Source organism: Rhinopithecus roxellana, chromosome 6 (genome assembly GCF_007565055.1).
Source record: "Rhinopithecus roxellana isolate Shanxi Qingling chromosome 6, ASM756505v1, whole genome shotgun sequence".
NCBI classification, from domain to species: Eukaryota; Metazoa; Chordata; class Mammalia; order Primates; family Cercopithecidae; genus Rhinopithecus; species Rhinopithecus roxellana.
The window spans coordinates 72,168,394-72,194,511 of record NC_044554.1 but is presented as its reverse complement, the minus strand read 5'-3'; the positions used below and the strand labels follow the sequence as shown (position 1 = coordinate 72,194,511).

Here is a 26,118-nt window from a genome sequence, read left to right as displayed (position 1 = left end):
GAAGTAGGAGGATAGCTTGTGACCAGTAATGCAAGGCCTCAGTGAGCCGTGATTGCACCACTGCATTCCAGTCTGGGTGACAGAGCAAGACCCTGTCTCTAAAAGACAATAAATAAGTAAAATAAAATGAATTTTAAAATGTGCAAGTTTAGTTTTCACTCATACTACATCTCCACTAAAAGTCGAATGGATGACTTTGTTTATCATAATTACTCAGGAATCCAGGCCATCAGTATGGCAAGAAAACAGGAAAATCATGCATTACTCTGCAAAGTTATCAAACAGAAATGACACAAGTCACTTCTACTCACATTTCATTGGCCATAACAAGTAGCATGGGTGTATCTAACTTCAAAAAGAGGTGGGGAATGCAGTTGTTGCATATGACTAGAAAGCAGAGAACTGGAAATATGTGAGTAACACTAATAACTGTTTCATAGGAATAAAAATCCCCAAACTGGGGTCCTAAATTGTGTTGAGATCATTGTGACAATGGCTTTATTTTATACTAATTTTAAACTGACATCTGTAACATCTTATTCCCTGCTGTATCTCTACTAGACTTTTTTCAGATGGAATACATTCCTTCAAATAATACTTTCAACCTTCTTAGATAAGCCTTGTGAAAGCTTATTAATTCTTATTTGCCTAGATTTCTGTTTTTTTAACCCATCGTTTTCCTTAAATCACTTGTCTAAACTTATGCCTATAAGAGTGAGAAAAAGGGAAACAAAAAATTACTGAATAATAATCTATTCTTAAACAATGAAGACAAGTTATGTACGTAGGATAGACATTCATTTAAAGAGCAAAATTACCATTCTTTAATCAAGTATCAGTTAAAAGGAAAAAAAATAACACACCCCTGTAACACACACACACAATATGAATGAAGGGAGAAATTACTGGAGGGTAAGAACTGTCAGTAGTAAGTGATGTTGTAATCAATTATTTACACATTGCCAAACCCAATGGCCAATTCTCAGTCCTCATCTTTCTTGAGCTCTCAGCAGCACCTGATGCCACAGATCATTTATCCTTCTTGAGACACCCTTTTCACTTGGCTTCTGGGACACCATTATTGTACTTCTTCTTTCTTCTTTCTCCTTTCTTCTTTTTTCTTTCTTTCTTCTTCTTCCTCTTCCTCTTCTTCTCTTTTTGAGATGGGGCCTTGGTCTGTCGCCCAGACTAGAGTGGAGTACCACCATCACAGCTCACTGCAGCCTCTATCTCTCAGGCTCAGGCAATCTTCCCTCCTCAGCCTCCTCCATGCCCAGCTAATTTTAATTTAATTTAATTTATTTATTTTTGTAGACACAAGATCTCACTATGTTGCCTAGGCTAGCCTCGAACTCCCGGACCCAAGCAATTCTCCTGCCTGAGCCTCCCAAAGTGTTGGGATTACAGGGGTGAGCCACCATGTCTGGCCCCCACTAGATATTTCTGATTAAATGTCTAGTCTCTATTTCAAGCTAATATAACCAAAACTTAACTATTGATTCCTGTAGTTTCCAAACATTTCTCTCCTCTGGTTCTTCCTCTCACTAAATGGCAGGTCCATTGATTGTTCAGGCCACAAATCTCTTAGTCATCCTTTACTTTTCTCTTTATCTTGCAGCTCGGATTCGGGCCATCATAAAACATGGGAACATTATTTTCAAAACATAATCAGAATCTGACCACTTCTTACAATCTTCCCCACCACTCACTTAGTCCAAGCTACCTTCATCTCATGTTCAGATGTTGCAATGTCATCAGTATATTTTTTGGGGTGACACTCAGAGTAATCCTTTTAAAAATCAGTCAGATGGTGCCACTTCCTGTACTAGCTTCAAATATTACCCAGAATACAATTCAAAATTCTCATCCTTGCACAAGAGAACCATTTAGGATGCCGAGAATGTCCCATATTTTGACCTAGGTTACGTTTATATGGGTATATGTAATGCATCTAGGAGTGTAAATACATGTATAAAACATATAAATGTGTGTGTATGTAGATATATATGGAGAGATAAGTATTTACTAAGCTGTATAATTAATATGTGGGCACTTCCCTATAAGTGAAACTCTCTCTCTCTCTCTCTATATATATATATACATATATATATATATTTAATTTACAACTCTGAAAATCTGCTCTACATCATCTCATCTCTCACCATTCACCTTCTAAAACTGTGTTCCAGTTACACTGGGTTCCTGAATATTTCTGGAACTATAGGAAGCATGTTGCCACCTAAGGGATTGGCATTTACTGTATGCTCTATCTAGAATGCTTGGGAACAAGCCTCACTTCTTATAGGTCTGCTAGAATTGTCTGAGAGGCCTTCCCTGAACTCCTACGCAATGATATTTACCCTATGACACTCTACCTATCTATTTGTCTTGAATTTTGGAGGAGAAAATCACACTAAGAAGCTGGTTTCATCTTAAGAACATAACCGCACACCTCACATGGATTCTCAGTGCCATCCTACAGGTTACTCTTCTGTCTTGTTTCCCACACTCTGATTTCTTTTTCTTCAAATCTCCCCAACCCTCCTCAACTTCTTTTCACTTTGGATAATGACATCACTGTTTTACTCAAGAGAAATGGAAACTAGCAGAAAATTTTATTAGTTCTCCACCACAAAATCTATAATCCTGTTAGTAATTGAACATATCTTCACTATCTTTTTCCTGTCACAATGAGAACTGTATTCAACTTGCTTTCAAGGGCCTATGCCAACTGAGCTGTGGGTTCATTCTTTTTCCTTTGCAAGAACTTTGATCCTTCAGTTATCTCTTATCTTCTTGCAATACCAGTGTCTCTCTCTCTGTCTGTCTCTCTGGGTATTCCAAATAGCATGCACACATTCTCTAGTATCTGCCATATACTAAACACACAAAAAAACTCTACCTTCATTCCCAAGTCTCCCATCCAGTCTGATTTCTCTGCAAAACTTCTCTAAAGAGTTGGCCTCTCATGCTCTCTCCCTTTCCCTGCCACCCACAAATTCTTCAACTCACTCAAGTCTGGCTTCTCTTCTGCCCACCACTCCTGTGGAAACCTCTGTGTTTACAACTCCGTGGCCCCCTCTCTATCCCAATGTATTGACCTTTTCTTGCATTGAATAAGTCTGCTTTCTCCCTCATCTGCGCTTCTCTTGGCTTCCAGATACTTCCTTTTTCTCAGCTTTTGTCTTGCCTCATGGTTGGTTCCTCTGCTCCTCTGTCTCCTTTGATAGCTCCTTCCTATCTACTCAATCTTTACATGTTTAAGTGCCTCCGCGTTTGGTTCTGGATAGTTTTCTTTTCTCATCCTGTACTTGAGCAATCTTACCAAATTCCTTCGCTTTTGAATAATCTAAACATAGCTATTCTTAAGCATTTGAAATATAATCTAGATTACAGGCAGGATTTATGTACTAGAGATGTTGGATTGAGAGTTTTCCAAATAGATTTGCTATTTGAGACTCTGAGATTGGGAGAACTGGTGGAAGAGTTGAAGATACAAAAAAAAAAAAAAAAAGTGCCTGGCGTGGTGGCACATCCCAGCACTTTGGGAGGCCATGGCAGGTGGATCACTTGAGGTCAGGAGTTCAAGACCAGCCTGGCCAACACAGTGAAACCCCATCTCTACTAAAAATACAAAAATTAGTCAGGCGTGGTGGCCTGTGCCTCTAGACCCAGCTACTTGGGGTCTGAGGTGGGAGGATCATTCGAGTCTGGGACATGGAGGTTGCAGTCAGCTGAGATCACGCCACTGCACTCCAATCTGGACAATAGAGCTAGTCCTTGTCAATAAAAAAAGAAAGAAAATACAAATATTTTGATAGGACTTTCTGTTTTGGGATTAGGTGTAGGAAGAGGTGAAGTAGAAAGGCAATGATCAGAGAAGGAAGAACAGAACTAACATGAAACTCCAGAGAAGAGAGACATGCAAGGAAAAGAGTCTTCTACACAATAAAATTCTGCAGAATTTTTGGATCAGAAGATAATAGAAAAAATTTTTTAGGATTCGAAAAGAAGAAAAGGAGATCATAATATCTGCAAAGGCAGTTTTGGTAGGTTATAAAATTGGTACATTTTGGAGTAAGGAGTAGAAGGAGAGAATTACCAGGCATACATCACTCATTTCATGAGTTTAACAGTGGGAGAAATGGTTTGATAAATAAAATAAATAGTGGGATCAACCTTGTTTTTTTGTCTTGTCTGTTTGTTTTTGTTTTTGTTTTTTGTTTTTTTGGTTTTGTTTTTGTCTTTTTTTAAATGCTGTTTATTGGAGCAGGGAGATGAGAGCTTGTTTTTAAAAAGGTGTCTACGGAGAAGAAGGAATTGAAACTGTAAGAGAAAAAAGAAGCAATCAAAAATCAGGGAAAATAGAAGGATTGGACTTTGCAGTATAGGAGAAAGAGTGGAGGGATTCATTTTTAGAAATAAAGAGGTTTACCTCTTCCTTTGAAACTTATGGAAGAGACTAAAAGGCCTATCAAAACAATAATGTTGGCCTGGCACGATGACTCACGCCTGTAATCCCAGCACTTTGGGAGGCCGAGGCAGGCAGATCACCTGAGGTCAGGAGTTTGAGACAAGCCTGGCCACCTTGGTGAAACTCCATCTCTACTAAATATATAAAAAATTAGCCAGACATGGTGGTACATGCCTGTAATCCCAGCTACTTGGGAGGCTAAGGCACAAGAATGGCTTGAACCTGGGAGGCAAAGACTATAGTGAACTGCAACTCTGTTGTCTGGGCAACAGAGTGAGAGTCTGTCAAAAAAAAGAAAGAAAGAAGGAAGAAGGAAGGAAGGAAGGAAGGAAGGAAGGAAGGAAGGAAGGGAAGAAGGGAAAGAAAGAAAGAAAGAAAGAAAGAAGAGAGAGAAGAGAAGAAAGAAAGAAAGAAAGAAAGAAAGAAAGAAAGAAAGAAAGAAAGAAAGAAAGAAAGAAAGAAAGAAAGAAAGAAAGAAAGAAAGAAAGAAAGAAAGAAAGAAACGATAATGCTTCTGTAGGCCAGGGTTTTTTATTTTTTTTTAAAGATAATGCTGGGGTATACTGAAGATGATGGCCCAGATCTTTCATGTGACATAGAAGGCAAGATCATCTACTAAATGATCAGGCAGAAATCAGGACTTAAGCAGCATGAGGAAAATTAGGAGCCTGGCATCAGGTGGGAATCAGGATGTCTGGGTTTCAGCTGACTCAGAATATCTACTGACCTCAGGCAAATCTACAAGTTTCAGATTCTTCACTTACAATGTAAAGAAACCAGGCTCAATTTCTAAAGTCCCTAACAATCTGTGTTTGATTTTGTGACTGGAGACTGGAATATCTTCTGTAAGGAGAGGATTTACTGAGTCAATGAGAAAACAATGAAAAGATCAAGCAACAGCATGAGGATCCAGTTGAAAATTAACAAAGCTGAGTTAGTTCCGAACTACTCTGCATCTTCCTCTAAGAATCCTCAGTGGCCAGGAAGCAGCAGTGGAGAAAGCCAACCATGGTAGCAGCCCTTTATAGAAAACAATGGTGTCCAGTTCTGCAGAATGTCAGGGTCCAAGACATCTGGTCTAGTGGAAAGGGAAGTATTGTAGACCATGCTGCTCAGTCTGAGGACAAACTCCACTTTCATAAAGAGGGCCCTGATAGGATGAAGTGAATTCAAGGACCTGGAAGTCTTGGGGATCTCTCTGAAGTTAGAATGCCCATTTCAGAAGGTGAAAAAAAGGGCAGGTGAAGCACAGAGAAATTTAATATAGAGCAGGTAAGGAGCACATGGTTGAATCTCAGAGAAATAGCAATGCCTATTAAAAGTGAGATCTGGGTTGGGTGTGGTGGCTCACGCCTGTAATCCCAGCACTTTGGGAGGCCGAGGCGGGCAGATCATTTGAGGTCGGGAGTTTGAGACCAGCCTGACCAACATGGAGAAACCCCATCTCTACTGAAAATACAACATTTGCCAGGCATGGTGGTGCATGCCTGTAATCCCAGCTACTCAGGATGCTGAGACAGGAGAATCACTTGAACCCAGGAGGCAGAGATTGCGGTGAGCTGAGATTGCGCTATTGCACTCCAGCCTGGGCAACAAGACTGAAACTCTGTCTCAAAAAAAAAAAAAAAAAAAAAAAGAGAGAGAGAGAGAGATGGTATATACTATCCTGGTGTGTAGATGATGTTAAACAGAAATGCCAAGAAGTTAAGGCAACAAACTCAGTAAATATGGCATCAAAGCGGTTTAGTGATAAGAACACTGAAGTGGCTGAGGTCGTTGCTCAAGGAGAAACAAATTATAAGCTAAAAGTGTAAGTGTGATGAATATGGAGATAAAATCTGCAGAATATGGTGAATATTGCATTGTCCTTAAGGCAGTACGTATGTGCATGTGTGTGTGAGACAGTGTGTGTGCGTATGTGTGTGTATGTGACAGAGAGAGAGAGAGAGAGAAAGGGAGAGAGACAGGACAATAAAGAATTGTACAATAAAAGGAAGAACAGTCAACAGAGACTGTACAATAAGAGACAAAAGAGTCAACAGGCAACCAAAAAACAAACAAACAAACAAAAAAAAACAGGAAGAAAATTACTACTCATCTCTCTTCAAATCAAGTATAGGAAGGTAATAGACCAACAGGTTACTGTTAGAGAGAAAGTGTTTTTACCAACGCTAATTGGAAGAGACATTAAAGGACATAATAGCAGCACTTACCCATAGTGCTTAGTAAAAGCACTCGAGTTTTGTTGAATACAAATTACACATGTTTACTGTTTGTCTTTTCCTGAATACTTTCACATATATCTGCTTTAATCTTGTGGGTTTTAAAAATAGATTATCTTAATCTGTCCCTAACTTACTTTACAGAGAATTTGGGGTCAATCCAGCAGAGGATACCTGGTGTCAAGATTGCCAAGAATTTGCAACCTGGACATGGATTCCCATTCAAAATCAGAGAAACAAGCACTCTTTTCTCAAAGGGTATAACCAAGATTTAAATGCTGGGAAGACCAATAACTAATTTCAAATTTAAAAGACCAAAGATAGCACTGCTGGGCCAAGAACTGGGTAGAGCATGGACCAGAGTTGAAGAGCAATTAAGGAAAAGGTGAGGACAAATGATCATTTCATAATGTAAACATATGTAAAACATCACATTGCACCCCATAAAAATAATATATGCAATTATTATTTGTCAATTACAAAGAAAAGTAAAAGGAGGGTTCATGGAAGCAGTCTTGGTGAAACTTCAGCCATTTCCATCAATTCATGGTGCGGGTGGGCTGGTCTAGTTTTAAGAACTAACAATGGGATAAGGTGAAATTCACTCTTGCGCCTTCATCTGAAAAGTTGTAATTGATGTTTAGGTCTCTTGTTATAAATCTTCAGTTGAGATGAAGGTCTTAACTGAAAGGGAGTCTGTCTACAATGAAAGAATGGTTTTACAATTTATTCATTCAGTTGTTCCTAAATTCCTGATTTTCAGGTTCATCCTTTTCTTTAATCCAAATAATTAGCTGGTGACATAATCCATGTGCTATTGGAAAGAAAGCACACTCCCTTCCCACGGCCATATTTCCATATCTTCCTGTTCTCTTGTTACTCATAATTCCTCCTCCCTCTTCATTATTAACTCCTATTTATGCTCTTGATTCCTGCAGCTGTCACCTTTGCCCTGCACATGGCCACTGCTCTCCTACCTGCATTCAGCAAAGCACCACTAACACTGGGCTGTTTTATGTAATAGATACCTGCCTAAGGTTTGAGAATAATAGAGACACACGAACATTCATTCATCCCATTTAGTAAATAGTTTTTAACACCTATCATTGATACGGCTCCAATTAGTAGAGGAACACCAGGTTCTTCGTCTGGACTCGAATGAGATAAAACAACATGGACACACATGGAGTGGTTTTAAGGAGCGGAGAGTTTAATAAGCAAGAAAGAAGAAGGAAGGCAGAAGGAAGAAGCTCCCCCATACAGAGAGGCAGCCAGGCTCCAAAGTAGAGAGAGGGAACCCCAAGTGCAGTGGATACCAGCCAGATACATGTAAAGGCTAGAGGAAGCAGTGTCTGATTTGCATAGGGCTCAGGGGATTGATTTGACCAGGCATGTCATTCACGTAGCCCGTGAAAAAGCTGGCCCTCCCACCCTAATATGGAAATGAACGGTGCCATGATGTTCTACACACGTGCAGATATGTGGGGGTGGCCATGTTGCCAGGAATATGTGGGGCAAGGGCAAGAAGGCCATGGGCATCACCATGTTTGGGTGGACCCAGTTTCTAATGGCCTGTTTTTGCATATCAAAGGTTGCCAGCCTGGCTCTAAGAACAGGGCACTTTATAGGAAACTTTTCTGGAGATGCTTTAAAAAAAATGAAAACTTCCCAAGGACCCCTTTTCCTCTCTATCTGCCTAAAATAATTTATTAATAACTCCTACTGCATTGTCTAGACATTTTTCTAGGTGCTGGGCACAAAGCATTGAACAATAAGGATCAAATCCTTGTCTTCATATTGCTTGCATTTTATTTGCATCACAGACAGTAAGTAATTTTAAAAACTATATTAAGGTTGCAATTAACTTTCTTTGTTAGACAAATAGTGCCAATATGATCCTAAGAATCTAGAAAAAATCAGAGCTTGGCTTCTTTAAATGACTGCTTAATAGGTTGCTTATTATTTCTCACACCCCTGTGTTTCTCTGAAGAACAAAAGCAAGAGTAATGAAATGAAGGGGAGAAAGGTGACACAATAAGCAACAGGCCAGACCAGATGCAGTTGCTCATGCTTGTAATCTCAGCACTTTGGGAGGCTCAGACAGGATTGCTTGAGTCCAGGTATTTGAGACCAGCCTGGGCAACAGAGCAAGACTTGCTCTCTACCAAAAAATAATAAAAATTAGTCAGGCATGGTGGTGTCCACCTGAATTCCTAGCTTCTCAGGAGGCTGAGGTATGAGGATTGCTTGAACTCAAGAGTTGGAGGCTGCAGTAGTGAGCTATAATTGTGCCATCGCACTCCAGGGGGACCTTGTCTTAGAAAAAAAAAACCCGAAAGGTAACAAGACAACTCCAAGTGACTCCAAAGAAGTCACCTTCACAGAATTCTGAAAAGGGTGTCTGTCTTGGGGCACATTATTCCAGATTTTTACCTCCTCAAATGGATGATCTGACATATGAAGTCACCCCCCTTATCATATCAGCTGGAACCTTCCTCCAGGGTGCAGGTCCTTTCCTTTTTATTTATATGAAGAGCCTCCCTACATATTTGCACTCATGCCTTCCACGTTGATAAATGACTTTCACTTAGTGCTATGACAGCTCTTCTCTGGAACTCTCTCGGTTCTCACCTCATGATTAACAGTTTCAGTTAACATTCTTTCCTTTACTTATCTTAGTAATTTACAGAGGAGAATTTGCTCTCTCTGTTGTTACAAGTACAGGTAGCTTCATATTTTATGCAATCCATTAGAAAATGGTGCCGAAAAGGAGGATCTCTGACCAGATAAAAGAGAGGGTCTCTTATCTCTGACTAGATAAAGATAGTTCCCCTAATCCTTCTTGACCACAGATAATACTTTTCGTGAGCATCCACAATCTTTTTACTTTTTTTTTATTATTATACTCTAAGTTCTAGGGATCAGATGGATTCACAGCTGAATTCTACCAGAGGTACAAGGAGGAGCTGGTACCATTCCTTCTGAAACTATTCCAATCAATAGAAAAAGAGGGAATCCTCCCTAACTCATTTTATGAGGCCAACATCATCCTGATACCAAAGCCTGGCAGAGACACAACAAAAAAAGAGAATTTTAGACCAGTATCCCTGATGAACATCGATGCAAAAATCCTCAATAAAATACTGGCAAACCAGATTCAGCAGCACATCAAAAAGCTTATCCACCATGATCAAGTGGGCTTCATCCCTGGGATGCAAGGCTGGTTCAACATTCGCAAATCAATATACATAATCCAGCATATAAACAGAACCAAAGTCAAGAACCACATGATTATCTCAATAGATGCAGAAAAGGCCTTTGACAAAATTCACAATCTTTTTAATAAGAAGGTAGGATCCAGGGTTAGTTTTGGTAGCCTTGGCTGGCCCGTCGCCTCTGGCACGCTGGAACTTCCCGCCCTTGGAGCGGAGGTAGGGTTTGGTGTGGCTGTGCGGGGTTCCCAGGGCCTTGCCGAAATGCCGGTACACCTCCCCACCCCTGTGAGGATCTGAGAGCAGGACGCTGCTGTGGCTCCTGGGGAAGTCCAGGGCCAGCTGGTCGAAAGTGAGGTTCTTGCCCCCTGCCCTGAGAATGTGGCTGCGGCCTGGCTGGTCATGCGCAGGGCACACGCCTTCAGTTTGGGCATCTCCTGAACCTGCACCGTCATCTGTTGTGGTTCCCACAACCACGGACTTTTTGTTTTTCAGGCCAGGAAGCTTCATCTTCCGGATCATCTGGGAAAGGGACAGAGGTGGCCGGTTGGTGCACTCATAAACAACCTCTTCAGCACTGTTACTTTTTTTAAAGTGCCCTAAATATCCTTATCTGAGGGGTATTCTTGCTTTCACTTTGTCCCTTTTTTTTCCCCTCAGGGCTTTCTTGCCCTCTATTTAAATCTTTCTTCTAAAGCTTCTCTTCCAGTCCTAGGACCCCCAATTCTTTGTCTCCCTTGACTTCCACGGGAACATTATTTCTAACAATTCTTAATTATGCAAAAGATTTTATTTCTTCATTTTCTTAACCATTCCAATTCTAACTGAGCTCTAGGGCCTACCTACATTTAACTAAATGAAACTAAACAACAAAGCCATCATTTATATGGCTGTCCTATGTTATGGAAGCAAGCTTGAGTCATCTTTTTTAATAGGAATTTTGTCTTCTTCCTACAAATGCATTGTCACCAAAGAGAGTAATAGAAGGAAGGATTTGGCATAGGGAGAGATGGGCTTGGGATGGATAGAATCAAAATTTCAGAGTTTTAAGGGGTGGGTAATGGGCTTTTGCCCAGAACCGTAAAATAAAGAAAAAGAGATGAAGGGAGCTTTTCAGCTGAAGGTGGATAAGTTTTCTATTAGTCATCTGTGGGGAGAGATAGATGGATATTAAAAGGAGAGGACAGTTTACATATATAGGCCCAAATACAGACACAGGAAAGACAACCCACCTACTTCTAGCATCCTAGATAGCACATTTGTGTGGAGCCAATAAAAAAGTGTACACAAATAAACCAATTCTATTCAGGTGTGTTTTGAAAGAGCCATGTTGACTGGTCTAAGATGTGGGAAAAAAGCCAGGGGTTTTGTTCACAGTAAGTTCAATTCAAACAAATCCAGTGATTTGCCAAAAGAGCTAACTAGTATCTTAACCTGCATTAATGCAATTACAGTCTCTTTAATAGTGTAGTGCTGTTCTACAGCACTTACCATGGGTAGTAAATGAAGCATTTCTAGCATGGTAATGAATCTATTGGTAGTACAGTCATTAATGAACTGTGTTTCTTTTTTCTTTTTTCTTTTTTTTTTGATGGAGTTCCGCTCTTGTTGCACAGGCTGGAGTGCAACGGCGTGATCTCGACTCACCACAACCTCTTCTTCCCAGGTTCAAGTGACGCTCCTGCTTCAGCCTCCTGAATAGCTGGGATTACAGGCGCCTGCCACAACACCTGGCTAATTTTGTATTTTTAGTAGAGACAGGTTTCTCCATGTAGGTCAGACTGGTCTGGAACTCCCGACCTCAGGTGATCCACCCACCTTTGCCTCCCAAAGTGCTGGGATTACAGGTGTGAGCCACTGTGCCTGGCCCTGTTTTCTTTTTTTTTTTTTTTTTGGTTAAGTTTTTATTTGGTCATATTAAGACACAGTAAGGTTTTGCTTCTATAAAGTGAATAATCATGACACTTTATTTTTTTTGTAATTCAAGGGAAAACTTAAGTTTGGTTGGTTAATGTTCCTTTTTCCCCTCTATATAGATGCTCTTAAGAGAATAATTGTAGTTAAAAAAAATAAGTAATTACACTTTTGGAAGCCAGAATGATACACTACAGTTGTGCAGGGAAGATCAGAGGTAGAAACCCCAAGAAGCTACTTCTGGCCTGACTCCCTCTTCCCTTCCTTGCCCAGCTCCTCTAGTTTTGCCTGAGGGATGCAAAGTAAACTACATCAACAAAGGTCCAGGAACCACAACAATTCTGAGGTCACAAATCATCTAGGCCTGCAAGTGGGTGCCCTAGATTGTAGGCACTGATGCCAAGGAAGGAGTCCACCCTCTTAACACCTAACGATCTGTAGGGTGTTGAGAGCAGGGGCTTTGACTCCTTAGTCCCTCCCCTGAAAGGCCTTAGTTAGGAAGGTAGCTGAGTCACCATAGAAAGGTCAAGTATCTGTAACATAGCCAATTCTGAGAGTGACTTCTGATAGACAACCTTTCTTCGAAATATGTTTTATTTTTGTTTTTCTATATTCATATTGTTTTCTGTCTTTATTTTTGTATATTGTATATTCTGAATATAGAAATATATTTCTATATACTATGTTGTGTTTTTCCATATTTTTCTATAAATAGAATGCATCACTGACCCAAGGGATTCAAACATCGTGGGTATCAGAATCACATGTCCCTCCCCAGAGATACAGCCTCTGCCTAGAATCCCAACAGCTCCCTTTAGGCATTGTGTCACCCCTGGGTTTTTTCCTGAGATAGTAAGCTGTAGCAGGAGGCCCTGAGAGCCGCCGTTGCTTTGTTGGGAGAATAAGGCAGTAATCTGTAGTCTCACTTCCTCAGCTTAAAATGAAGGGCTTGGCCCAAATGACTTGTAAGTTTCTTTTAAATTTCTATCTTCTGCAAAAATAGCAAAAAGTTTTAAAATTTTCATTTATAATATCCTGGAATACATAGGGCAAGTGAAAAGGCAATTAGTTGACTAATTTGATCATGGTAAAGAGTCAAATAAATTGGAAAATTGGATTCCAAAGTGGATTTTGGGGGGATCTAATTTTCCTATTTGGCTAACAGTATCAAAATAACTGCTAATTGCCAAATCTCTTCTCCCTTCTCTGTATGCTTAGCCAATATTGCTCTAGTGCATTAAAAAAAATGCTACCATTGCCCAGTCCACCTGTGCATCTCCTAATAATTAAATAGTGCACTTGTAGACATTTTTTTGTTGTTGTTGGAGGTGGGAGATGAGAAGATTTACACATATAGGGACTAGTTATAGCCTATATTTAAGTGTCTAGCTCCAGAAACTGAAGCACAATGTTTTCTCCTAAGTGAAATTTAGGACTATAGGACCAGCTGTAAGCTGAGACCTCCAAAATCAGCATTGGTCAGTGGTCCCCAAATTTTGTGGCAAAGGGAATCACCTAGGAATCTGTAATAATACTGATATTTGGTTGCCCCTAACTCTACCAGGCATGATGATTTAATAGGTAGGGGATGAGAATAGGAATCATAAAATTTTCCCAAGTGATTCTAACGTAGAACAAAGTTTGGGAACTCCTGAAATTTGGTCAATATAATTGTAAAATAAGCTAGTTTGTTAGGTTGATTTTTTGCAATGGTGGGGCCTAAGGCAATGTGATCAAGATTGCAGGCACTTGGATCAGACAAGTTGCTTCTTAATCTTGCCCAACCTCTGCTGCTTCTATCTACATCCACAGACTGGCCAAGTAATTTTGTTTAGTTTCAGCTTTCTTGTTTGTATGATAAAGACAAATGTGCCCACCTCATAAAATTGTTCTGAAGATGAAATGAGTTTGGACGTTTTTGGAAAATTGTTGGCATGAAATCTGGCACCCAGAACTTAATACATTCTAGCCATCATTACATTTTGTTAGAATTTTGAACCTATGTTTTATTTTATAAGAAAAAGGTCGCTGGGCACAGTGGCTCATGCCTGTAATCCCAGTACTTTGGGAGGCCAAGGCGGGTGGATCAGCTTGACCAACATAAAGACACCCTGTCTCTACTAAAAATACAAAAAATTAGCTGGGCATGGTGGCACATGCCTGTAATCCCAGCTACTCAGGAGACTGAGGCAGGAGAATCACTTGAACCTGGGAGGTGGAGGTTGTGGTGAGCTGAGATCTTGCCATTGCACTCCAGCCTAAGCAACAAAAGCGAAACTCCGTCTCAAGAAAAAAAAAAAAAAAAAAAAAAAAGAGAGAAAAGAAAAGAAAAGAAAGGAAAAAGGTCTTTGAATAAGTCACCTGAGGAAGTTACCATAGGCCTTCCTTTACTTATTTTCTAAAGACTTCATGATAATTATATTTTTCTTTTATATTGCAAAATTAATTTCTGCAAAAGGAAGCAAGATATATACCATTTACCACAACTCTCTTCTTCAACACTCTTTTGTTCTATAAAATGGAAATGAAAGTCCTGTACAATAGCAGTCACTAGCTAGCATCTAATTTAATTATCTTTATAACATCTTTCATAAAACTAAGTTAGTAGGTGGCCATGAACAGAGAATTTAGGAAATTTTATTAATCTCCTGGGTAATAATATAGATATTTTTCTTGAATTCATAATGTCTCGGTGGGCTTTTGATTAGATATGCAACTCAAGTCACATGGATGATAACACATTGAGAACTTACGGTTGATATGATCACTAAACATAGACTATGCAGGTCAGCAATTTTATTGCCAATTCCTCATAGCAGCTCTATCTCTAAAATCATATGCATAATGCAACCAACTTACTCTAATGCAAAACACCCACATTCTATTTTCATGTGTTATTTTCTTTTGATTTTTAAAATGTGCTAAACCAATGTAAAAATAAAATTATGTATACTTAGCCCACCTTGGGCAAAAATGCAGTTTTGCCGGGGAGTGAGGTAGGAGTAGAGAGATAGGTGTCCGGATTAAGAAGAAGAGTAAAGGGAGTTTTAGGCAACCCTCTAAGGAAAGTCTATGCTCTACTCCTAAACTTCTCTAATGTCTTGGATGTGTAACCGGAGTCCTGCAATACCAGTTTTACAACTAGCAGGTGCCTACCACCATTAGGTTTGTTGCCTCTCGCTGAGGCAACTCTATGTTGATCCCAGCATGCTGTGCAAATGTAATCAGCTTTCATGTGTGTCATAATGCAGAAAAAAAGATGGGATGCCCTGCTTACATAGCACTTTTTTTTTTTTTTTCAGTGAATGTTATCATTATAATTAAAGTGTCTTTGGGTATAATCTTGGATGATTCTAATACTCAGAGAACAAAAATGAAGAATTCCTGACCATTTCAAAACTCATCCAATTTTAAGATGCTCTTTTTGGTTATGAAGGAAAACACAATTAGATATTGTTGTTCAAATTATATGATAGATGACTCTGCAGTACATTATAGTATCAAAAAATCTGGGCTTCCTCAGCTTGGGAGGGCTATTGTCATAACAGTTGTATGATTCATTTAGGTCAGAAAAATCCCATTTCAGAATATTCTTGAAAAAAATATAATTAATATAATTCCACTCATAGATTTGAGAACATTTGGTTTATTTCTAACTATAAATAGTTTCCTCTATACCAGAAAATAAATTATTTACTTATTTTCTTTAGGTTTATGTGTTGCCAGGTTTCATTTGAACTTTATTTCAACCTTAAGAATAAATGGGGAAGAAAAAATATGTTTAGGGTGGGACTGAAATAAGTAATGTTGAATTTCAAATCAGAGTAAAAAAATTCAATGGCTTGGGAACAGGATGTGATATAAATAGAAAGACTATGGGAGGATTGCCCAGAAGCCAGAATTTGGGTTCAAATATGAAAATTTTAGAACTGAAAACAATCTTTGAGATTTTAAATGAGGAAGTGAAGGGTCACAAAATATTGTAGATTATAGCTCAAGAATAGAGTGAAATTGTGTATTTTCGTAATAATACCTTCACCAGGCCAATTCTTCCACCCTCAAATCTGGGTAAGTCTCTTCAATATTAATCCTGCTAGTGAGACGGGATTTTAAAGAGACATCTGGAAACACTAGTGTGCCAATTTGGCCCCAGAGGGTTGACTCCTCCCAAACATTTCCTCTTGTTCCTATAACCACTGCCCCACCCACCCCATCTCCGTCTCCACTCCTTCCCTGCTTTGCCCTCCTCTTTCAAAATAATTTCATAGAAAGGTTACTTTCTCCCAAAAATTGAAATTTTTGTTTGAAGCAACATTTGAGTCTTCCTTATTGTATTTTAGGCAATAATACTGTGTGTGCCTATTAGTTGCTTAGTAAATATTTGTTAAACAAACAAAATGCCTAAGAGACCTGAAATCAATCCAAAAGCAGAAAAAAAAAAAAAAAAAGAAAGACAAAACAACCAAATTAAAGCATTTATCACCCTCACTGGACCAGGGGAAAATTTCAGTTTCAAACATCTACAGACTGGGTGTCTGCCTGGACCCAGCAGGATTTGGTCTCCAGCCTCACTGAAGCATTGTTACTCTGAGGATTTCCGAGTGCATAATGGGTTTCCAGAGCTGATGGAGTAAGTGCATCCTAGTTCCTGCCATTATGTTCATGACAACAGCCAGCAGACATTATGTCTTGCTTTAATCCTTTCTTTCTCCTTCATTCTATTTTCATTCTTCTTTATATTTTGTCTTGTTCTTAACATAAAAGTAGTTTAAAGATGATGGATTGACCATGAACATTTATTGCCTTCCTGAAACCACTCTAAAATGATGGTAAACAACAACAACAAAAATACTCGAAGGGCCAGCACAGTGGCTCACACCTGTAATCCCAGCACTTCGGGAGGCCGAGGTTGGTGGATCACTTAAGGCCAGGAGTTCGAGATTAGCCTGGGCAACATGGCGAAACCCTGCCTCTACTAAAAATACGAAAATTAGCTGACCGTGATGGTGCACGCATGTAATCCCACTACTCGGGAGGCAGAGGCAGGAGAATGGCTTGAACTCGGGAGGTGGAGATTGCAGTGAGTCAAGATTGCACTCCAGCCTGGGTGACAGAGCGAGACTCGTCTCAAAACAATGACAACAACAACAACGCAAAAACAAACAAACAAACAAACAAAACCTCGAAGGACAAATAGGAAAGAGGACATCAGTGGTTGAGAAGTTTGAGTAAATGTTTAGCAGAGGGAAAGCATGGAGCATTGATAACTGAATTAAGGACAGAGATAACTGTTTAGGAGGACACTGCTTATTTGTTCCAAAGAACTGTGATAGGGCCAAGGACCATTGAAGGAGACAGTATGGTGCTGTAAAGAAGGTGATGAATTGAGAAAGCATGTGTACCAAAGAGTGGCCTTCTTTTCCTTCTTTCCTTCTCTCCCCTTCTCTAGCTCTGTGGCTTAGCAGGTTGCTCACCATCTCTAGCTACTTGCTTCCTGGCAGGAAAGCCAATGCTTTCACTCTGGAGAAATTTAACAGAATTTCCTGCAGGATCACCTTGTTGTTGTACTCTGTATGGAATGGCAACTCAACCCAGACCACTAGAACCAGGCTTAAATCTTATATTTCTAAATATGTCACAGAGAGTGATTATCTGCTCCCAACAGTTTGAACAACAACAACAACAAAAATGTCCTGGATTCGAACCGTACTGGATTGACTTGGGTTACTTGTTACTTCCGAGCCAATCACTGTGGCCAGGGAGAATGGATGCTCTGATTAACCAGACTGGGGCTGTGTAGGATAGGAGAAGGATGGAACTGTAAGAAAAATAATGGGATGTGTTATAAGGAAAGGAGAAGTGGGTTCTGGGGAAACAGGGACTTTATCTTCTAGTATAATTACTCTGAGAATACAGTATCTTTGCTGAATAGGGCTCTCATAGTAGCCACATGCCTGGCTATAGGTAGTATACTAGGAGCCAGAAACAATCCCTAGGCCTACCAGCTGGGACCAGATTTGCACATGTTACAAAACATGAGATTGTATACATCATGAATTATGTCTGACTGCTTTCCTCAGAAGGAGTCATTACTGGAAAATGTTCACATGGAAACTTTTCTGCTTTCAAAAACATCCAGAGAAGATTTCTTAAACTTCTTTAATAGCCTGTTTCAGCACAGCCATTATTATCAGGAAATTCACTTTCATGCTGTTAATTTAATTTAATTTAATTCTTCTATTCTGTCTGCAGCTTTTCAAAGTAGCTGAACATAATTCTCTATATAATATGTATGCTTATGCTTGAAGATAATCTTACAATTTTCTTCCAGGATGGATGACTTTTGTTTTTTGAGCCACAAAATTTTATTTCTCAAACCTTTCATCATCTTTGAGTGTCTGCTCTGAACTGCCTCCAAATTTTCTGCATTTATCTCAAGCTCTAGAGTCCAATAATGAATATAATAATCTAGGGAGAGCCCTACAACAAAGTGAAGGCAATTGCTTAGGGAATAGGGAGAATATTTTTGCACAGGACTTCATAGTTTTAAAAGGACTTTCCCAGGCATCACTTTGTCATTTGAGGTAAGTGTTGCTTCCTCCTCCTCCTAAACTCTGATGGTTGATGTGGGTCTATCCTGAGTCAGATCCAGATTGGGAAAGCTCAGAGCTCCAGTTTGGGGTCAGCTGGAAGTCCAAGGTAGTTCTGTGGTTACAGCAGAAGTTCATATTTCTTTATGCTTCCCTGGGACCAGTAACAATTTAAAAAATGAAGTAAACCACAGGGGCTTTCCATGGTTTGGACCGGTGCTACCTGATAGAGCTTTCTGTGATGACAAAATGTTCTATATCTGCACTAATATGGTAGCTATTAGCCACATGTGACTACTGAGTATTGGAAACATAGCTCATGCAACTGAGAAACAGGATTTGTACTATTATTTAACTTTACATACGGCTAGTGGCATAATCTTTGGACCATCCTTAAATCTGGGTCTAAGCTTGAATTGGTTTCTGTGATTGAAGCATAAAGGCTTTGGTAGATCATCATATTTTTGATGGGTGGGAAGCATCTTAGTGGAATCCCAGTCTCTTCTCAATTTCTTGTTGTGCATTTCAGTATTATTTGATTAAAAGCATTTTCCTCAGACATGCTGGCACTATATGACTAACTTATGTTCTTTTCCTCAGAAATAGATTGATTGGTACTTAGCTCTTGGCCTAGGACAGCAAATACCTTCTCAAGTAAATTTGTGTGGGGACAGCAACAAAACCCTGGGGTACCCTAGATGGTGACTAAGCAGGTTTTGGCAGAGAAGAAAAGTCTTACGGGAGGCTGAGTTCCAAATACCCATCTGAGACCAAGACCAACACTGCTAAACCATAAGACAGTTTAGCATTTCATCTATGCATGACACACTTACTGGCATTAAAAGGCTATATTAAAGGATATACATAACATGAAACTTAACGAGCTCAGTTCAACTTCTGCCACATATTTGGGCTGTACTTTTTGCTGAGTTTAGTTTTTGAAGCATCTTGGAAGCCAGAGTAGTTATTAGATCAGTGATGATGTGAATAAGGAATCACTCTTCTATTCTTACAGATGTACAGTCTGCAGATTTGTAGAGATCTTTGTCCTTAGGAACCTTTTACCCACTTATGGGCCTCTAAAAATAAAAAATAAACACAGTTATGTGCTATATAATGACATTTTCATCAGTGACAGACTACATATACAATGGTGGCTCCATAGGATTATAAAACCATATTTTTACTCTACCTTTTTGAATGTTTAGATCTGTTTGGATACACAAATAGCATTGTGTTACAACTGCCTACCGCATTGGGTACAGCAACATGCTGTGTAGGTTTGTAGCCTGGGAGCAATAGGCTATACCATATAGGGTAGGTGTGTAGTAGGCTACACCATCTAGGTTTAAGTACACTCTACGATATTTGCACAACCACAAAAATCACCTAACAATACATTTCTCAGAATGTAACCCCATCGTTAAGTGATGCATGACTAAATAGTTTTATTTCCTCTTAAAAGTAAAGTAGCTTCATGGTTTATTTATAAACACATGTTTGCTGACTTTATTGTTGCTTTCTTCCTCTGAGCTCTGCTTTCTTGCAGTTCTGCTTTGTCTTTGTAGTAATCTTACATTTTCATCATTCCTCCCCCTTTTCAATTGTAGCTGGAGACCTTCCTTCTAATTGTAATGAGAAAATAAGAGCTCTTAGAAAAGCACTTCTTGTCCCTCTAACATCAAATAGACTAAACTAATTACATTCACACCTGGGCTGTCCCTTCCATTACAGTAGATGAACTGTCCATGCTGCAATATAAGGCCAAGCCCTATGTAGGCACAAGAACTCATTACTACTTGGCTGTGGAAGGGTTTTGCTTCTGAAAATATTGTCTCTTTCTCATGACTCATCCATTGTCCTTCCTCAATTGAATTTTCCTCATTTTCTATTATATACTTGCTTTAATGTCACTCATTCAAATAACAGCAATTACCGCAAAGCTTCTTAATGCCGACATCTCCAGCCACTGTTTCATATCTCCCCTTTATTTCACAGCAAAATTCCAAAAAAGAGTTCTCTATACTCAATAACCCTACCTTCTCAGCTCTTATTTTTTCTTATGTGCATCTGTATGTGATTTATTTGCGTGAAAGCACATTATGAAAATTGATGAAATATACATAGTCTTTAGATATATATTTTTATTTGGAAATAATTTCAAACTTATGGAAGAGTTGCAATAGTATTAAAAGCTCACATGTTTTCAATCATTAACATCTTACCACATTTACTGTCTCTCCATGATGCTATTATATTTCATTTATTTTAAACTTTTACAGGTACACGGTATGTGTATATATTTATGGGGTACATGAGATATTTTGATACAGGCATACAGTGCTTAATAATCACATCAGGGTAAATGGAGCATCCATCATCTCTTAAGAATGTATCATATTTTTGCATTATAAACATTCCAATTGTACTGTTACAGTTATTTTAAAATGCACAGGAAATTATTGTTGACTGTAGTCACCCTGTAATGTTATCACATACTAGATCTTATTCATTCTATCTACCTATATTTTTGCACCCATGAACCATCTTCACTCCCTCATCCGCTGTTACCCTTCCTGGCCTCTGGCAACCACCATTCTACTATCTCCATGAGTTCAAATGTTTTAAATTTTAGCTCCCAAAAATGAGTGAGAACATAAGTTTGTCTTTCTGTGTCAGGCATATTTCACTCAACATAATATTCCCGTTTCATCCCTGTTGGTGCAAATGAAAAGATCTCATTCTTTTTTGTGGCTGAATAGTGCTCCATTGTGTATATGTACCACATCTTTATCTATTTGTCTGCTGATGGACACTTAGGTTGCTATTAATCTTGGCTATCGTGAAGAGTACTGCAATAAACATAGAAGTGTAGATATCTCTTTTATATACTGATTTCCTTTCTTTTGAGTATACACCTAGCTGTGGGATTGTTGGATCATATGGAAGTTCTATTTTTAGATTTTTTGAAGAACCTCCCTACTGTTCTTTATAGTGGTTGTACAATGTACATGCCCACCAACAGTGTATGAGAGTTCCCTTTTCTCCACAACTTGCCAGCGTTTGTTATTGCCTGTCTTTTGTATAAAAGCCATTTTAAGTGGGATAAGATATCTCATTGTAGTTTTGAATTGCATCTCTCTGATGATCAGTGATACTGAGCACCTTTTCTTATACCTGATTGCCTTTTATATGTCTTCTTTGAGGAAAGTCTATCCAGATCTTTTGCTCATTTTAAAAATCAGATTGTTTGATCTTTGATCAAATTGTTAGATGATTTCCTATTAAGTGTTTGAGTTACTTATATATTCTGTTATTAATCCCTTGTCAGATGAAGAGTTTGAAAATGTTTTCTCCCATGCTGTAGGTCATCTCTTCACGTTGTTGTTTCCTTTGCTGTGCAAAAGCTTTTAAACTTGTTATAATTATATATGTCCATTTTTGCTTTATGTGTCTGTGCTTGTAGAGTAGTGACCAAGAAATCATTGCCCAGACCAATGTCCTGGAGAGTTTCTTCAATATTTTCTTTTAGTAGTTTTCATAGTTTTGAATTCTTAAATTTAAGTGTTTAACCCATTTTGATTTGATTTTTTGTATATGGTGTGAGATAGAGTTCTAGTTTCATTCTTCTGCATACAGTTATCCAGTTTTCCCAGGACCCTTTATTGAAGGCATATTTGTCAAAAATTAGCTAACTGTAGATATATGGTCTTATTTCTGGGTGGTCTATTCTGTTCCATTGGTTTCTGTGTCTATTTTTATGCCAGCAGAATGCTGTTTTGGTTGCTATCACTCACTGGTATCAGTCGAAGTCAGGTAATATAATTTTTCCAGTTTTGTTCTTTTTGCTCAGGATGGCTTTGGCTCTTCTGGGTCATTCATGGTTCCATATAAATTACAGGATTATTTTTTCAATCTCTGTGAAGAATGTCATTGGGTCTATCTCTCTCTTTAGCTCTAAGAATATTTGCTTTATATATGTGGATGCTCCAGTGTTGGATGCATATATATTTACGATTGTTGTATTCCCTTGTTAAATCTACCCCTTTATCAATATGAAATGACCTTCTTTGTTTCTGTTTTTTTTTTTTTTTTTTTCAGTTTCAATTTGCATGGACTATCTTTTTTCATCCCTTTATTTTCAGCCTATGTGTGTCTTTATATGTGAAGTGTGTTTCTTACAGGGAGAAGATAGTTGGGGCTTGCTTTTTTATCCATTCACTTGCTTTTTTTTTTTTTTATCTACTTTATGTCTTTTGATCGGAAGGTTTAGTCCATTTACATTCAATGTTATCGTTGATGAGAATTTACTCTTGCCATTTTAAAATTTGTTTTCTAATCTTCTCTTCTTTCTTTCCTTCCTCTTTTCCTTTTTGTGAAGATGATTTTCTCTGGTGGTATGTTTTAATTTCTTGCCTTTTTGTGTGTCTGTTATAAGTTTTTTGATTTCAGGTTACCACGAGGCTTGCAAATAACATGTTGTAATCCATCATTTAAAACTGATGACAATTTAACACTGATTACAGACAAAACTCAAAACAACTGAACAACAACTAACAAACAGGCACAGAGAAAGCTAATATAAACTCTACACTTGAATTTCGTTGCCCCAACCAACTTTTAAACTTTTTATTATTTCTATTTATATCTTATTATACTGTCTACATCTTAAAAAGTTGTTGTAGCTATTATTTTTTATTGGTTCATTTTTAGTTTTCCTACTCAAGATATGAGTTTACACACCACAATTACAGTATTATAATATTCTGTACTTTTCTGTGTACTTGCTGTTTTGTTCCTTTAGATGATTTCTTATTGCTTCTTACTATCTTCTTCTTTCAGATTGAAAAACCCCTTTAGTATTTCTTATAGGGCAGTCTAGTGTTGATGAAATCCTTCAGCTTTTGTTTTTCTGGGAAAGTCTCTATTTCTCCTTGACGTTTGAAGAATATTTTCACTGGATATACTATTCTAGTACAAGAATTTTTATTTTTTCCTTCAGCACTTTAAGTGTATCATGCTGCTCTCTCCTGGCTTGTAAGGTTTCCACTGAGAAGTCTGCTGCCAGATATATTGGAGCTCCTTTGTATATTATTAGTGTTTTTTCTCCTACTGCTTTTAGGATGCTTTCTTTGTCCTTGACTTTTGGAGTTTTGTTAAATGTCTTGAGGTAGTCTTATTTGAGTTACATCTGCTTGGTATTCTATAACATTCTTGTAGTTGAATATTGATATATCTCTCTAGGTTTGGAAAGTTCTCTGTTATCCCTCTGAATACACTTTCTATTGCAATCTTGCTTTTTACCTCCTCTTTAAGGATTTGTCCTTAGATTTGTGCTTTTGAGGCAATTTTCTAGGTCTTTACAGGTGTGCTTCATTCTTTTTTATTCTTTTTTCTTTTGTCTTCTCTGATTGTGTATTTTCAAAGAGCCTGTCTTCAAGCTCGCTCATTCTTTCTTCTGCTTGATTATTTTGCTGTTGAGAGATCTGACACATTCTTCAGTATGCCAACTGATTTTTTCAACTCCTGAATTTCTTGTGATTTTAAAAAATTATTTCAATCTTTTTGTTAAATATACTCAATAGGATTCTGAATTCCTTCTCTGTGTTTTCTTGAATTAATCGAGTGCCATCAAAAGAACTATTTTGAATTCCCCGTCTGAAAGGTCAAATATCTCTGTCATTCTGGGGTTGGTCACTGGTGCCTTATTTGGTTTGTTTGGTGAAGTTGTGCTTTCTTGGATGGTCTTGATGCTTGTGGATGTTCACTGAAGACTGAGAATTGAAGAGTTAGGTATTTACTGTAATCTTCACAGTCTGGGCTTGCTTGTAACCTGTCCTTCTTGAGAAGACTTTTCAATTATTCAAAGGGAATTGAGTGCTGTGATATAAGTGTTTGATCACTGTAGCTGTATCTGTATTAGGAGGCACCCAAAGCCCAGTAACACTGTGACTCTTGCAGACTGGTAAAGTTACTGCCTTGGTGGTCTTGGGTAAGTCCTGGGAGAATCCCTGTATTACCAGGCACAGTCTCTTGTGATCTTCCCTTCTTTTACCCCAAATAAACAATCTCTTTCTCCACACTGAACTTCCTGGAGTTGGGGGAGGGGTGGCACAAACACCCCTTTGGCTACTACCACTGGGACTACTCTGGGTCAGACCTTAAGCCAGCACAGTACTGTGCCTCTCCCAAAGACTGTGATGACCATTACCTGGCTACCTTTGATATGATTTCAAGGCCTAAGGCCTATGTCAGCAGGTAGCGAATCCTATCAGACTTGTATCTTTCCCTTCAGATTGGTGGGTTTCCTTCTGACCCAGGAATGCTGTCTGGGAGCTGGCACCGAGTCAGGAACTTTAGGGATCTACTTGGTTCTTTATTGAACTGTGGTTGAACTGGTACTCAAGTTGCAAGATAAAATGTTTCATATTCTTCCCTCTCTTTTTCTCAAGCGGAAGGAGTCTCTCCCTATGGCCATCAGTGCCCTAGGCCCATGTTGAATACTGCCTGGCTACCGTTGATGCTTATTCAATGCCCCAGGGCTCTTCAGTCAGCTTGTCATAAATCCTGCAGGCCCCGAGTCTCTCTCTTCAGGGAAGTGCGTTCCTTTCTGGCCCAGAGTGGGTCTAGAAATGCATCCAGGAGCTAAGGCCTGGAATCGGGGACTTCAGGACTCTGTTTAGTGCTTTATTTTACTGCAGCTGAGCAGCACCAAAGTGGCAAGACAAAGTCCTTTTTAACTTTCCCACTCCTTTCCTAAAGCAGAAGGAGTCTCTCCCTGTGGCCACCACAGCTGAGAATGTACTGGGTCATAACTGAAGCCAGCAGGGTGCTGGGTCTCACTCAAGTCCTATGGTGAATTGCCTGGCTACTGCTGATGTCTATTCAAGGTGGAAAGACTCTTTTCTCAGCAGGTAATAAATCCTGCCAACGCTGGGTTCTTTCCTTAAAGGCAGTGGGTTCACTTGTGGCCCAAGATATGTCTAGAAATGTCACCTAGGAGCTAGCTCATTCCCTTGGCTGCCCCCAGGTGGTGTGTCTCTAGGTTGCATTCACCTCAAGTCCACTGGCTCCTATCCCAGCACAGCACCAGGACTTGCCCAGAAATTGCAGTTCTTGTGGCCTAGACTGCCTTCCAAATTTATTTAGGACCCCAGAGTACTTTAGCTTGCAGTGATGAGGCTAGCCAGAACTCAGGTTTCGGCCACTGGGGTGCACAGTTCCCCTCTGGCTAGGGCTGGTCTAAATGTCGCATTTGTGGGTGTGGGCTGAATTCTGCCTGTATTGCTTTCCACTGTTACAGGGCAGCACTGAGTTCCAATGCAAAATCCCACAGTCACTGCATTCTCCCTCTCCCAAGCACATAGATTCTTTCTCCACACCATGCAGCCACTGCTGGGGTATAGGGAAGGGGTGGTGTTGGCAATTCAAGACTGTTTATCCTATGCTCTTCAGTGCTTCTTTCTTTGATTAAGATATTAAAACTAGGTACAGTGATTGCTCACCTGATATTTGGTTCTTATAGAGGTGCTTTCTTGTGTGGATAGCTGTTCAACTTGGCGTTCCTGTTGGGGAGTGGGTGATCACTAGAGGATTCTATTTGGCTGTCTTGCTCTGCCTTCTCCATAATGCTATTTTAATGTTAAATCCTTCAGTGTCCTATTAACAATAATATTTTCTTACCTAATCACAGTGCAATGATCAAA

At 39.1% G+C, this 26,118-nt stretch overlaps 1 pseudogene; it reads right to left on the bottom strand.

The window, feature by feature from the left end:
• LOC104677320 overlaps positions 1 to 26,118 on the bottom strand; it is a 50,301-nt pseudogene that overhangs the window by 13,936 nt on the left and 10,247 nt on the right.